Source organism: Diadema setosum, chromosome 4, assembly GCF_964275005.1.
Source record: "Diadema setosum chromosome 4, eeDiaSeto1, whole genome shotgun sequence".
Lineage (NCBI taxonomy): Eukaryota > Metazoa > Echinodermata > Echinoidea > Diadematoida > Diadematidae > Diadema > Diadema setosum.
Genome location: NC_092688.1, coordinates 8,638,755 through 8,653,085, shown reverse-complemented (window position 1 = coordinate 8,653,085; position 14,331 = coordinate 8,638,755). Strand labels below are relative to the sequence as shown.

The 14,331-nt window shown below is 49.5% G+C and overlaps 15 non-coding genes across 15 annotated transcripts; all 15 read left to right on the top strand.

Moving 5' to 3' along the window:
• Positions 1 to 764: 764 nt before the first annotated feature.
• On the top strand, positions 765 to 883 carry LOC140228193 (5S ribosomal RNA). The gene has a single exon (XR_011901191.1). It is a non-coding gene; the product is annotated as a 5S ribosomal RNA (ribosomal RNA).
• Positions 884 to 1,702: 819 nt separating this feature from the next.
• LOC140228192 (5S ribosomal RNA) lies at positions 1,703 to 1,821 on the top strand. The gene has a single exon (XR_011901190.1). It is a non-coding gene; the product is annotated as a 5S ribosomal RNA (ribosomal RNA).
• Positions 1,822 to 2,640: 819 nt separating this feature from the next.
• On the top strand, positions 2,641 to 2,759 carry LOC140228191 (5S ribosomal RNA). The gene has a single exon (XR_011901189.1). It is a non-coding gene; the product is annotated as a 5S ribosomal RNA (ribosomal RNA).
• An 819-nt stretch (positions 2,760 to 3,578) lies between these two features.
• On the top strand, positions 3,579 to 3,697 carry LOC140228190 (5S ribosomal RNA). The gene has a single exon (XR_011901188.1). It is a non-coding gene; the product is annotated as a 5S ribosomal RNA (ribosomal RNA).
• Positions 3,698 to 4,516: 819 nt separating this feature from the next.
• On the top strand, positions 4,517 to 4,635 carry LOC140228161 (5S ribosomal RNA). The gene has a single exon (XR_011901164.1). It is a non-coding gene; the product is annotated as a 5S ribosomal RNA (ribosomal RNA).
• Positions 4,636 to 5,454: 819 nt separating this feature from the next.
• Positions 5,455 to 5,573, top strand: LOC140228189 (5S ribosomal RNA). The gene has a single exon (XR_011901187.1). It is a non-coding gene; the product is annotated as a 5S ribosomal RNA (ribosomal RNA).
• An 819-nt stretch (positions 5,574 to 6,392) lies between these two features.
• On the top strand, positions 6,393 to 6,511 carry LOC140228124 (5S ribosomal RNA). Its single transcript, XR_011901129.1, has one exon. It is a non-coding gene; the product is annotated as a 5S ribosomal RNA (ribosomal RNA).
• An 819-nt stretch (positions 6,512 to 7,330) lies between these two features.
• LOC140228102 (5S ribosomal RNA) lies at positions 7,331 to 7,449 on the top strand. Its single transcript, XR_011901109.1, has one exon. It is a non-coding gene; the product is annotated as a 5S ribosomal RNA (ribosomal RNA).
• An 818-nt stretch (positions 7,450 to 8,267) lies between these two features.
• Positions 8,268 to 8,386, top strand: LOC140228164 (5S ribosomal RNA). Its single transcript, XR_011901166.1, has one exon. It is a non-coding gene; the product is annotated as a 5S ribosomal RNA (ribosomal RNA).
• Positions 8,387 to 9,205: 819 nt separating this feature from the next.
• LOC140228146 (5S ribosomal RNA) lies at positions 9,206 to 9,324 on the top strand. The gene has a single exon (XR_011901150.1). It is a non-coding gene; the product is annotated as a 5S ribosomal RNA (ribosomal RNA).
• Positions 9,325 to 10,143: 819 nt separating this feature from the next.
• On the top strand, positions 10,144 to 10,262 carry LOC140228188 (5S ribosomal RNA). Its single transcript, XR_011901186.1, has one exon. It is a non-coding gene; the product is annotated as a 5S ribosomal RNA (ribosomal RNA).
• An 818-nt stretch (positions 10,263 to 11,080) lies between these two features.
• On the top strand, positions 11,081 to 11,199 carry LOC140228162 (5S ribosomal RNA). The gene has a single exon (XR_011901165.1). It is a non-coding gene; the product is annotated as a 5S ribosomal RNA (ribosomal RNA).
• Positions 11,200 to 12,018: 819 nt separating this feature from the next.
• On the top strand, positions 12,019 to 12,137 carry LOC140228145 (5S ribosomal RNA). Its single transcript, XR_011901149.1, has one exon. It is a non-coding gene; the product is annotated as a 5S ribosomal RNA (ribosomal RNA).
• An 819-nt stretch (positions 12,138 to 12,956) lies between these two features.
• Positions 12,957 to 13,075, top strand: LOC140228187 (5S ribosomal RNA). Its single transcript, XR_011901185.1, has one exon. It is a non-coding gene; the product is annotated as a 5S ribosomal RNA (ribosomal RNA).
• Positions 13,076 to 14,065: 990 nt separating this feature from the next.
• On the top strand, positions 14,066 to 14,184 carry LOC140228175 (5S ribosomal RNA). Its single transcript, XR_011901177.1, has one exon. It is a non-coding gene; the product is annotated as a 5S ribosomal RNA (ribosomal RNA).
• The last annotated feature ends 147 nt before the right edge of the window (positions 14,185 to 14,331 follow it).

The window sequence follows — 14,331 nt, the reverse complement described above, 5'->3', positions numbered from 1 at the left end:
CTCTTCAATTTTTCATGGTTTTTCCTAGTCGGCAATAAAATAAAGACACCAGTCTAGTCATGTCCTAATTATTTTGAATGAAGTCCAAAGGGACAACATCGCCTCCTCCGCCTCGTCCTGTAGATACAGCGTCGCAGACGTTTTGGCATCATGGCAGACAATTTGGCGCCTCAATCAGGATCCACTTAAAGACAGCCCACCGGAGACTGTCAGAGCACGATTATGACGTCACGCATAGTTATAACTGCTGTTACGGTAGTAACTGTGACCAGGAAAAAATGCAAGGCGCTGGCCCGTGCCTGGGACAGCTATCAACCTGGAATGTTCTTCAGGGGAAGCTGGTGGCACTCCTGGCCATATCTCGGCCTTCTCTGGCAGTGAATTCATAGCAAACAAAGCAAGAATTCATATGCTTGGAATGCCTCCCAAAACAGTCATCATCATTTTCCTTCTGTAGAAGACAAGATTGATGCCGGGCCGCATCGTGACATTCGGGCAGCATCCATGGCCCCTCGGAACGCAGAGCGCGCAGTCCAGAAAATCAGGCCCACACCTCCATCAGCAGGTGTGTCGTGTGCATCATAGGCACTGTTACACCATCAGCATCCCATCCATGGTTACAGCCCTTCACAGTCACTACATCTTCGCTCTCATTGGTCAATGCCTTCAAGCTCCCTCTGGTGGCAGAGACGGGGCGTACTGTCACTCCGTTCGTCCGTGAGGTTGAGGACAAGCATAAATGAGCTAAATTCTGTAGGTATGTTGCCTACGACCATACCACGCTGAATATACCGGTTCTCGTCCGAACACCGTAGTAAAGCAGCGTAGGGCCTGGTCAGTACTTGGATGGGAGACCGCTTGGGAATACCGGGTGTTGTAGGCTTTTTGCTGTCTAAACTACCTGCTCTCCTCTTTTTATAAGACACTTCATTTTTCTTCTCTTCAATTTTTCATGGTTTTTCCTAGTCGGCAATAAAATAAAGACACCAGTCTAGTCATGTCCTAATTACTTTGAATGAAGTCCAAAGGGACAACATCGCCTCCTCCGCCTCGTCCTGTAGATACAGCGTCGCAGACGTTTTGGCATCATGGCAGACAATTTGGCGCCTCAATCAGGATCCACTTAAAGACAGCCCACCGGAGACTGTCAGAGCACGATTATGACGTCACGCATAGTTATAACTGCTGTTACGGTAGTAACTGTGACCAGGAAAAAATGCAAGGCGCTGGCCCTTGCCTGGGACAGCTATCAACCTGGAATGTTCTTCAGGGGAAGCTGGTGGCACTCCTGGCCATATCTCGGCCTTCTCTGGCAGTGAATTCATAGCAAACAAAGCAAGAATTCATATGCTTGGAATGCCTCCCAAAACAGTCATCATCATTTTCCTTCTGTAGAAGACAAGATTGATGCCGGGCCGCATCGTGACATTCGGGCAGCATCCATGGCCCCTCGGAACGCAGAGCGCGCAGTCCAGAAAATCAGGCCCACACCTCCATCAGCAGGTGTGTCGTGTGCATCATAGGCACTGTTACACCATCAGCATCCCATCCATGGTTACAGCCCTTCACAGTCACTACATCTTCGCTCTCATTGGTCAATGCCTTCAAGCTCCCTCTGGTGGCAGAGACGGGGCGTACTGTCAATCCGTTCGTCCGTGAGGTTGAGGACAAGGATAAATGAGCTAAATTCTGTAGGTATGTTGCCTACGACCATACCACGCTGAATATACCGGTTCTCGTCCGAACACCGTAGTAAAGCAGCGTAGGGCCTGGTCAGTACTTGGATGGGAGACCGCTTGGGAATACCGGGTGTTGTAGGCTTTTTGCTGTCTAAACTACCTGCTCTCCTCTTTTTATGAGACACTTCATTTTTCTTCTCGGCAGTTTTTCATGGTTTTTCCTAGTCCGCAATAAAATAAAGACACCAGTCTAGTCCTGTCCTAATTATTTTGAATGAAGTCCAAAGGGGCCCAATCGCCTCCTCCGCCTCGTCCTGTAGATACAGCGTCGCAGACGTTTTGGCATCATGGCAGACAATTTGGTGCCTGAATCAGGATCCACCTCAAGACAGCCCACCGGAGACTGTCAGAGCACAATTATGACGTCACGCATAGTTATAACTGCTGTTACGGTAGTAACTGTCACCAGGAAAAATTGCACGGCGCTGGCCCGTGCCTGGGACAGCTATCAACATGGAATGTGCGGCAGGGGAAGCTGGTAGCACTCCTGGCCATCTCTCAGCCTTCTCTGGCAGTGAATTCATAGCAAACAAAGCAAGAATTCATATGCTTGGAATGCCTCCCAAAACAGTCATCATCATTTTCCCTCTCTAGAAGACAAGATTGATGCCGGGCCGCATGGTTACATTCGGGCAGCATCCATGGCCCCTCGGAACGCAGAGCGCGCAGTCCAGAAAATCAGGCCCACACCTCCCTCAGCAGGTGTGTCGTGTGCATCATAGGCACTGTTACACCCTCAGCATCCCATCCATGGTTACAGCCCTTGACAGTCACTACATCTTCGCTCTCATTGGTCAATGCCTTCAAGCTCCCTCTGGTGGCAGAGACGGGGCGTACTGTCAATCCGTTCGTCCGTGAGGTTGAGGACAAGCATAAATGAGCTAAATTCTGTAGGTATGTTGCCTACGACCATACCACGCTGAATATACCGGTTCTCGTCCGAACACCGTAGTAAAGCAGCGTAGGGCCTGGTCAGTACTTGGATGGGAGACCGCTTGGGAATACCGGGTGTTGTAGGCTTTTTGCTGTCTAAACTACCTGCCCTCCTCTTTTTATAAGACACTTCATTTTTCTTCTCTTCAATTTTTCATGGCTTTTCCTAGTCGGCAATAAAATAAAGACACCAGTCTAGTCATGTCCTAATTATTTTGAATGAAGTCCAAAGGGACAACATCGCCTCCTCCGCCTCGTCCTGTAGATACAGCGTCGCAGACGTTTTGGCATCATGGCAGACAATTTGGTGCCTGAATCAGGATCCACTTCAAGACAGCCCACCGGAAACTGTCAGAGCACGATTATGACGTCACGCATAGTTATAACTGCTGTTACGGTAGTAACTGTGACCAGGAAAAAATGCAAGGCGCTGGCCCGTGCCTGGGACAGCTATCAACCTGGAATGTTCTTCAGGGGAAGCTGGTGCCACTCCTGGCCATATCTCGGCCTTCTCTGGCAGTGAATTCATAGCAAACAAAGCAAGAATTCATATGCTTGGAATGCCTCCCAAAACAGTCATCATCATTTTCCTTCTCTAGAAGACAAGATTGATGCCGGGCCGCATTGTGACATTCGGGCAGCATCCATGGCCCCTCGGAACGCAGAGCGCGCAGTCCAGAAAATCAGGCCCACACCTCCATCAGCACGTGTGTCGTGTGCATCATAGGCACTGTTACACCATCAGCATCCCATCCATGGTTACAGCCCTTCACAGTCACTACATCTTCGCTCTCATTGGTCAATGCCTTCAAGCTCCCTCTGGTGGCAGAGACGGGGCGTACTGTCACTCCGTTCGTCCGTGAGGTTGAGGACAAGCATAAATGAGCTAAATTCTGTAGGTATGTTGCCTACGACCATACCACGCTGAATATACCGGTTCTCGTCCGAACACCGTAGTAAAGCAGCGTAGGGCCTGGTCAGTACTTGGATGGGAGACCGCTTGGGAATACCGGGTGTTGTAGGCTTTTTGCTGTCTAAACTACCTGCTCTCCTCTTTTTATAGGACACTTCATTTTTCTTCTCTTCAATTTTTCATGGTTTTTCCTAGTCGGCAATAAAATAAAGACACCAGTCTAGTCATGTCCTAATTACTTTGAATGAAGTCTAAAGGGACAACATCGTCTCCTCCGCCTCGTCCTGTAGATACAGCGTCGCAGACGTTTTGGCATCATGGCAGACAATTTGGCGCCTCAATCAGGATCCACTTAAAGACAGCCCACCGGAGACTGTCAGAGCACGATTATGACGTCACGCATAGTTATAACTGCTGTTACGGTAGTAACTGTGACCAGGAAAAAATGCAAGGCGCTGGCCCGTGCCTGGGACAGCTATCAACCTGGAATGTTCTTCAGGGGAAGCTGGTGGCACTCCTGGCCATATCTCGGCCTTCTCTGGCAGTGAATTCATAGCAAACAAAGCAAGAATTCATATGCTTGGAATGCCTCCCAAAACAGTCATCATCATTTTCCTTCTGTAGAAGACAAGATTGATGCCGGGCCGCATCGTGACATTCGGGCAGCATCCATGGCCCCTCGGAACGCAGAGCGCGCAGTCCAGAAAATCAGGCCCACACCTCCATCAGCAGGTGTGTCGTGTGCATCATAGGCACTGTTACACCATCAGCATCCCATCCATGGTTACAGCCCTTCACAGTCACTACATCTTCGCTCTCATTGGTCAATGCCTTCAAGCTCCCTCTGGTGGCAGAGACGGGGCGTACTGTCAATCCGTTCGTCCGTGAGGTTGAGGACAAGCATAAATGAGCTAAATTCTGTAGGTATGTTGCCTACGACCATACCACGCTGAATATACCGGTTCTCGTCCGAACACCGTAGTAAAGCAGTGTAGGGCCTGGTCAGTACTTGGATGGGAGACTGTTTGGGAATACCGGGTGTTGTAGGCTTTTTGCTGTCTAAACTACCTGCTCTCCTCTTTTTATGAGAAACTTCATTTTTTTTCTCGACAATTTTTCATGGTTTTTCCTAGTCGGCAATAAAATAAAGACACTAGTCTAGTCCTGTCCTAATTATTTTGAATGAAGTCCAAAGGGGCCCAATCGCCTCCTGCGCCTCGTCCTGTAGACACATCATCGCAGACGTTTTGGCATCATGGCAGACAATTTGGTGCCTGAATCAGGATCCACCTCAAGACAGCCCACCGGAGACTGTCAGAGCACAATTATGACGTCACGCATAGTTATAACTGCTGTCACGGTAGTAACTGTCACCAGGAAAAATTGCACGGCGCTGGCCCGTGCCTGGGACAGATATCAACATGGAATGTGCGGCAGGGGAAGCTGCTAGCACTCCTGGCCATCTCTCAGCCTTCTCTGGCAGTGAATTCATAGCAAACAAAGCAAGAATTCATATGCTTGGAATGCCTCCCAAAACAGTCATCATCATTTTCCTTCTCTAGAAGACAAGATTGATGCCGGGCCGCATGGTTACATTCGGGCAGCATCCATGGCCCCTCGGAACGCAGAGCGCGCAGTCCACAAAATCAGGCCCACACCTCCATCAGCAGGTGTGTCGTGTGCATCATAGGCACTGTTACACCCTCAGCATCCCATCCATGGTTCCAGCCCTTCACAGTCACTACATCTTCGCTCTCATTGGTCAATGCCTTCAAGCTCCCTCTGGTGGCAGAGACGGGGCGTACTGTCAATCCGTTCGTCCGTGAGGTTGAGGACAAGCATAAATGAGCTAAATTCTGTAGGTATGTTGCCTACGACCATACCACGCTGAATATACCGGTTCTCGTCCGAACACCGTAGTAAAGCAGCGTAGGGCCTGGTCAGTACTTGGATGGGAGACCGCTTGGGAATACCGGGTGTTGTAGGCTTTTTGCTGTCCAAACTACCTGCTCTCCTCTTTTTATAAGACACTTCATTTTTCTTCTCTTCAATTTTTCATGGTTCTTCCTAGTCGGCAATAAAATAAAGACACCAGTCTAGTCATGTCCTAATTATTTTGAATGAAGTCCAAAGGGACAACATCGCCTCCTCCGCCTCGTCCTGTAGATACAGCGTCGCAGACGTTTTGGCATCATGGCAGACAATTTGGCGCCTCAATCAGGATCCACTTAAAGACAGCCCACCGGAGACTGTCAGAGCACGATTATGACGTCACGCATAGTTATAACTGCTGTTACGGTAGTAACTGTGACCAGGAAAAAAAGCAAGGCGCTGGCCCGTGCCTGGGACAGCTATCAACCGGGAATGTTCTTCAGGGGAAGCTGGTGGCACTCCTGGCCATATCTCGGCCTTCTCTGGCAGTGAATTCATAGCAAACAAAGCAAGAATTCATATGCTTGGAATGCCTCCCAAAACAGTCATCATCATTTTCCTTCTGTAGAAGACAAGATTGATGCCGGGCCGCATCGTGACATTCGGGCAGCATCCATGGCCCCTCGGAACGCAGAGCGCGCAGTCCACAAAATCAGGCCCACACCTCCATCAGCAGGTGTGTCGTGTGCATCATAGGCACTGTTACACCATCAGCATCCCATCCATGGTTACAGCCCTTCACAGTCACTACATCTTCGCTCTCATTGGTCAATGCCTTCAAGCTCCCTCTGGTGGCAGAGACGGGGCGTACTGTCAATCCGTTCGTCCGTGAGGTTGAGGACAAGCATAAATGAGCTAAATTCTGTAGGTATGTTGCCTACGACCACACCACGCTGAATATACCGGTTCTCGTCCGAACACCGTAGTAAAGCAGCGTAGGGCCTGGTCAGTACTTGGATGGGAGACCGCTTGGGAATACCGGGTGTTGTAGGCTTTTTGCTGTCTAAACTACCTGCTCTCCTCTTTTTATAAGACACTTCATTTTTCTTCTCTTCAATTTTTCATGGTTTTTCCTAGTCGGCAATAAAATAAAGACACCAATCTAGTCATGTCCTAATTACTTTGAATGAAGTCTAAAGGGACAACAACGTCTCCTCCGCCTCGTCCTGTAGATACATCGTCGCAGACGTTTTGGCATCATGGCAGACAATTTGGCGCCTCAATCAGGATCCACTTAAAGACAGCCCACCGGAGACTGTCAGAGCACGATTATGACGTCACGCATAGTTATAACTGCTGTTACGGTAGTAACTGTCACCAGGAAAAATTGCAAGGCGTTGGCCCGTGCCTGGGACAGCTATCAACATGGAATGTGCGGCAGAGGAAGCTGGTGGCACTCCTGGCCATCTCTCAGCCTTATCTGGCAGTGAATTCATAGCAAACAAAGCAAGAATTCATATGCTTGGAATGCCTCCCAAAACAGTCATCATCATTTTCCTGCTCTAGAAGACAAGATTGAAGCCGGGCCGCATCGTGACATTCGGGCAGCATCCATGGCCCCTCGGAACGGAGAGCGCGCAGTCCAGAAAATCAGGCCCACACCTCCATCAGCAGGTGTGTCGTGTGCATCATAGGCACTGTTACACCATCAGCATCCCATCCATGGTTACAGCCCTTCACAGTCACTACATCTTCGCTCTCATTGGTCAATGCCTTCAAGCTCCCTCTGGTGGCAGAGACGGGGCGTACTGTCAATCCGTTCGTCCGTGAGGTTGAGGACAAGCATAAATGAGCTAAATTCTGTAGGTATGTTGCCTACGACCATACCACGCTGAATATACCGGTTCTCGTCCGAACACCGTAGTAAAGCAGCGTAGGGCCTGGTCAGTACTTGGATGGGGGACCGCTTGGGAATACCGGGTGTTGTAGGCTTTTTGCTGTCTAAACTACCTGCTCTCCTCTTTTTATGAGACACTTCATTTTTCTTCTCGGCAGTTTTTCATGGTTTTTCCTAGTCGGCAATAAAATAAAGACACCAGTCTACTCCTGTCCTAATTATTTTGAATGAAGTCCAAAGGGGCCCAATCGCCTCCTCCGCCTCGTCCTGTAGATACAGCGTCGCAGACGTTTTGGCATCATGGCAGACAATTTGGTGCCTGAATCAGGATCCACCTCAAGACAGCCCACCGGAGACTGTCAGAGCACGATTATGACGTCACGCATAGTTATAACTGCTGTTACGGTAGTAACTGTCACCAGGAAAAATTGCACGGCGCTGGCCCGTGCCTGGGACAGCTATCAACATGGAATGTGCGGCAGGGGAAGCTGGTGGCACTCCTGGCCATCTCTCAGCCTTCTCTGGCAGTGAATTCATAGCAAACAAAGCAAGAATTCATATGCTTGGAATGCCTCCCAAACAGTCATCATCATTTTCCTTCTCTAGAAGACAAGATTGATGCCGGGCCGCATGGTTACATTCGGGCAGCATCCATGGCCCCTCGGAACGGAGAGCGCGCAGTCCTGAAAATCAGGCCCACACCTCCATCAGCAGGTGTGTCGTGTGCATCATAGGCACTGTTACACCATCAGCATCCCATCCATGGTTACAGCCCTTGACAGTCACTACATCTTCGCTCTCATTGCTCAATGCCTTCAAGCTCCCTCTGGTGGCAGAGACGGGGCGTACTGTCAATCCATTCGTCCGTGAGGTTGAGGACAAGCATAAATGAGCTAAATTTTGTAGGTATGTTGCCTACGACCATACCACGCTGAATATACCGGTTCTCGTCCGAACACCGTAGTAAAGCAGTCTAGGGCCTGGTCAGTACTTGGATGGGAGACCGCTTGGGAATACCGGGTGTTGTAGGCTTTTTGCTGTCTAAACTACCTGCTCTCCTCTTTTTATGAGACACTTCATTTTTTTTCTCGGCAATTTTTCATGGTTTTTCCTAGTCGGCAATAAAATAAAGACACTAGTCTAGTCCTGTCCTAATTATTTTGAATGAAGTCCAAAGGGGCCCAATCGCCTCCTGCGCCTCGTCCTGTAGACACATCATCGCAGACGTTTTGGCATCATGGCAGACAATTTGGTGCCTGAATCAGGATCCACCTCAAGACAGCCCACCGGAGACTGTCAGAGCACAATTATGACGTCACGCATAGCTATAACTGCTGTTACGGTAGTAACTGTCACCAGGAAAAATTGCACGGCGCTGGCCCGTGCCTGGGACAGCTATCAACATGGAATGTTCGGCAGGGGAAGCTGGTGGCACTCCTGGCCATCTCTCAGCCTTCTCTGGCAGTGAATTCATAGCAAACAAAGCAAGAATTCATATGCTTGGAATGCCTCATAAAACAGTCATCATCATTTTCCTTCTCTAGAAGGCAAGATTGATGCGGGGCCGCGTCGTGACATTCGGGCAGCATCCATGGCACCTCGGAACGCAGAACGCGCAGTCCAGAAAATCAGGCCCACACCTCCATCAGCAGGTGTGTCGTGTCCATCGTAGGCACTGTTACACCATCAGCATCCCACCCATGGTTACAGCCCTTCATAGTCACTACAGCTTCGCTTTCATTGGCCGATGCCTTCAAGCTCCCTCTGGTGGCAGAGACGGGGCGTACTGTCAATCCGTTCGTCCGTGAGGTTGAGGACAAGCATAAATGAGTTAAATTCTGTAGGTATGTTGCCTACGACCATACCACGCTCAATATACCGGTTCTCGTCCGAACACCGTAGTAAAGCAGCGTAGGGCCTGGTCAGTACTTGGATGGGAGACCGCTTGGGAATACCGGGTGTTGTAGGCTTTTTGCTGTCTGAACTACCTGTTCTCTTCTTTTTATAAGACACTTCATCTTTCTTCTCGGCAATTTTTCATGGTTTTTCCTAGTCGGCAATAAAATAAAGACACCAGTCTAGTCCTGTAATAATTATTTTGAATGAAGTCCAAAGGGACAACATCGCCTCCTCCGCCTCGTCCTGTAGATACAGCATCGCAGACGTTTTGGCATCATGGCAGACAATTTGGTGCCTGAATTAGGATCCACTTCAAGACAGCCCACCGGAGACTGTCAGAGCACGATTATAGCGTCACGCATAGTTATAACTGCTGTTACGGTAGTAACTGTCACCAGGAAAAATTGCAAGGCGTTGGCCCGTGCCTGGGACAGCTATCAACATGGAATGTGCGGCAGAGGAAGCTGGTGGCACTCCTGGCCATCTCTCAGCCTTATCTGGCAGTGAATTCATAGCAAACAAAGCAAGAATTCATATGCTTGGAATGCCTCCCAAAACAGTCATCATCATTTTCCTTCTCTAGAAGACAAGATTGAAGCCGGGCCGCATCGTGACATTCGGGCAGCATCCATGGCCCCTCGGAACGGAGAGCGCGCAGTCCAGAAAATCAGGCCCACACCTCCATCAGCAGGTGTGTCGTGTGCATCATAGGCACTGTTACACCATCAGCATCCCATCCATGGTTACAGCCCTTCACAGTCACTACATCTTCGCTCTCATTGGTCAATGCCTTCAAGCTCCCTCTGGTGGCAGAGACGGGGCGTACTGTCAATCCGTTCGTCCGTGAGGTTGAGGACAAGCATAAATGAGCTAAATTCTGTAGGTATGTTGCCTACGACCATACCACGCTGAATATACCGGTTCTCGTCCGAACACCGTAGTAAAGCAGCGTAGGGCCTGGTCAGTACTTGGATGGGAGACCGCTTGGGAATACCGGGTGTTGTAGGCTTTTTGCTGTCTAAACTACCTGCTCTCCTCTTTTTATGAGACACTTCATTTTTCTTCTCGGCAGTTTTTCATGGTTTTTCCTAGTCGGCAATAAAATAAAGACACCAGTCTACTCCTGTCCTAATTATTTTGAATGAAGTCCAAAGGGGCCCAATCGCCTCCTCCGCCTCGTCCTGTAGATACAGCGTCGCAGACGTTTTGGCATCATGGCAGACAATTTGGTGCCTGAATCAGGATCCACCTCAAGACAGCCCACCGGAGACTGTCAGAGCACGATTATGACGTCACGCATAGTTATAACTGCTGTTACGGTAGTAACTGTCACCAGGAAAAATTGCACGGCGCTGGCCCGTGCCTGGGACAGCTATCAACATGGAATGTGCGGCAGGGGAAGCTGGTGGCACTCCTGGCCATCTCTCAGCCTTCTCTGGCAGTGAATTCATAGCAAACAAAGCAAGAATTCATATGCTTGGAATGCCTCCCAAACAGTCATCATCATTTTCCTTCTCTAGAAGACAAGATTGATGCCGGGCCGCATGGTTACATTCGGGCAGCATCCATGGCCCCTCGGAACGGAGAGCGCGCAGTCCTGAAAATCAGGCCCACACCTCCATCAGCAGGTGTGTCGTGTGCATCATAGGCACTGTTACACCATCAGCATCCCATCCATGGTTACAGCCCTTGACAGTCACTACATCTTCGCTCTCATTGCTCAATGCCTTCAAGCTCCCTCTGGTGGCAGAGACGGGGCGTACTGTCAATCCATTCGTCCGTGAGGTTGAGGACAAGCATAAATGAGCTAAATTTTGTAGGTATGTTGCCTACGACCATACCACGCTGAATATACCGGTTCTCGTCCGAACACCGTAGTAAAGCAGTCTAGGGCCTGGTCAGTACTTGGATGGGAGACCGCTTGGGAATACCGGGTGTTGTAGGCTTTTTGCTGTCTAAACTACCTGCTCTCCTCTTTTTATGAGACACTTCATTTTTTTTCTCGGCAATTTTTCATGGTTTTTCCTAGTCGGCAATAAAATAAAGACACTAGTCTAGTCCTGTCCTAATTATTTTGAATGAAGTCCAAAGGGGCCCAATCGCCTCCTGCGCCTCGTCCTGTAGACACATCATCGCAGACGTTTTGGCATCATGGCAGACAATTTGGTGCCTGAATCAGGATCCACCTCAAGACAGCCCACCGGAGACTGTCAGAGCACAATTATGACGTCACGCATAGCTATAACTGCTGTTACGGTAGTAACTGTCACCAGGAAAAATTGCACGGCGCTGGCCCGTGCCTGGGACAGCTATCAACATGGAATGTTCGGCAGGGGAAGCTGGTGGCACTCCTGGCCATCTCTCAGCCTTCTCTGGCAGTGAATTCATAGCAAACAAAGCAAGAATTCATATGCTTGGAATGCCTCATAAAACAGTCATCATCATTTTCCTTCTCTAGAAGGCAAGATTGATGCGGGGCCGCGTCGTGACATTCGGGCAGCATCCATGGCACCTCGGAACGCAGAACGCGCAGTCCAGAAAATCAGGCCCACACCTCCATCAGCAGGTGTGTCGTGTCCATCGTAGGCACTGTTACACCATCAGCATCCCACCCATGGTTACAGCCCTTCATAGTCACTACAGCTTCGCTTTCATTGGCCGATGCCTTCAAGCTCCCTCTGGTGGCAGAGACGGGGCGTACTGTCAATCCGTTCGTCCGTGAGGTTGAGGACAAGCATAAATGAGTTAAATTCTGTAGGTATGTTGCCTACGACCATACCACGCTCAATATACCGGTTCTCGTCCGAACACCGTAGTAAAGCAGCGTAGGGCCTGGTCAGTACTTGGATGGGAGACCGCTTGGGAATACCGGGTGTTGTAGGCTTTTTGCTGTCTGAACTACCTGTTCTCTTCTTTTTATAAGACACTTCATCTTTCTTCTCGGCAATTTTTCATGGTTTTTCCTAGTCGGCAATAAAATAAAGACACCAGTCTAGTCCTGTAATAATTATTTTGAATGAAGTCCAAAGGGACAACATCGCCTCCTCCGCCTCGTCCTGTAGATACAGCATCGCAGACGTTTTGGCATCATGGCAGACAATTTGGTGCCTGAATTAGGATCCACTTCAAGACAGCCCACCGGAGACTGTCAGAGCACGATTATAGCGTCACGCATAGTTATAACTGCTGTTACGGTAGTAACTGTCACCAGGAAAAATTGCAAGGCGTTGGCCCGTGCCTGGGACAGCTATCAACATGGAATGTGCGGCAGAGGAAGCTGGTGGCACTCCTGGCCATCTCTCAGCCTTATCTGGCAGTGAATTCATAGCAAACAAAGCAAGAATTCATATGCTTGGAATGCCTCCCAAAACAGTCATCATCAATTTCCTTCTCTAGAAGACAAGATTGAAGCCGGGCCGCATCGTGACATTCGGGCAGCATCCATGGCCCCTCGGAACGGAGAGCGCGCAGTCCAGAAAATCAGGCCCACACCTCCATCAGCAGGTGTGTCGTGTGCATCATAGGCACTGTTACACCATCAGCATCCCATCCATGGTTACAGCCCTTCACAGTCACTACATCTTCGCTCTCATTGGTCAATGCCTTCAAGCTCCCTCTGGTGGCAGAGACGGGGCGTACTGTCAATCCGTTCGTCCGTGAGGTTGAGGACAAGCATAAATGAGCTAAATTCTGTAGGTATGTTGCCTACGACCATACCACGCTGAATATACCGGTTCTCGTCCGAACACCGTAGTAAAGCAGCGTAGGGCCTGGTCAGTACTTGGATGGGAGACCGCTTGGGAATACCGGGTGTTGTAGGCTTTTTGCTGTCTAAACTACCTGCTCTCCTCTTTTTATGAGACACTTCATTTTTCTTCTCGGTAATTTTTCATGGTTTTTCCTAGTCGGCAATAAAATAAAGACACCAGTCTAGTCCTGTCCTAATTATTTTGAATGAAGTCCAAAGGGACAACATCGCCTCCTCCGCCTCGTCCTGTAGATACAGCATCGCAGACGTTTTGGCATCATGGCAGACAATTTGGTGCCTGAATCAGGATCCACTTCAAGACAGCCCACCGGAGAATGTCAGAGCACGATTATGACGTCACGCATAGTTATAACTGCTGTTACGGTAGTAACTGTCACCAGGAAAAATTGCACGGCGCTGGCCCGTGCCTGGGAGATATATCAACATGGAATGTGCGGCAGAGGAAGCTGGTGGCACTCCTGGCCATATCTCGACCTTCTCTGGTAGTGAATTCATAGTACACAAAGCAAGAATTCATATGCTTGGAATGCCTCCCAAACAGTCATCATCATTTTCCTTCTCTAAAAGACAAGACTGATGAGGGACCGCGTCGTGCCATTCGTTCAGTATCCATGGCCCCTCGAAACGTACAGCGCGCAGTCAAGAAAGTCAGGCAAACACCTTCATAGCAAACAAAGCAAGAATTCATATGCTTGGAATGCCTCATAAAACAGTCATCATCATTTTCCTTCTCTAGAAGACAAGATTGATGCCGGGCCGCATCGTGACATTCGGGCAGCATCCATGGCCCCTCGGAGCGGAGAGCGCGCAGTCCTGAAAATCAGGCCCACACCTCCATCAGCAGGTGTGTCGTGTGCATCATAGGCACTGTTACACCATCAGCATCCCATCCATGGTTACAGCCCTTCACAGTCACTACATCTTCGCTCTCATTGGTCAATGCCTTCAAGCTCCCTCTGGTGGCAGAGACGGGGCGTACTGTCAATCCGTTCGTCCGTGAGGTTGAGGACAAGCATAAATGAGCTAAATTCTGTAGGTATGTTGCCTACGACCATACCATGCTGAATATACTGGTTTTCATCCGAACACCGTAGTAAAGCAGTGTAGGGCCTGGTCAGTACTTGGATGGGAGACCGTTTGGGAATACCGGGTGTTGTAGGCTTTTTGCTGTCTAAACTACCTGCTCTCCTCTTTTTATGAGACACTTTTGGCATCATGGCAGACAATTTGGTGCCTCAATCAGGATCCACTTCAAGACAGCCCACCGGAGACTGTCAGAGCACGATTATGACGTCACACATAGTTATAA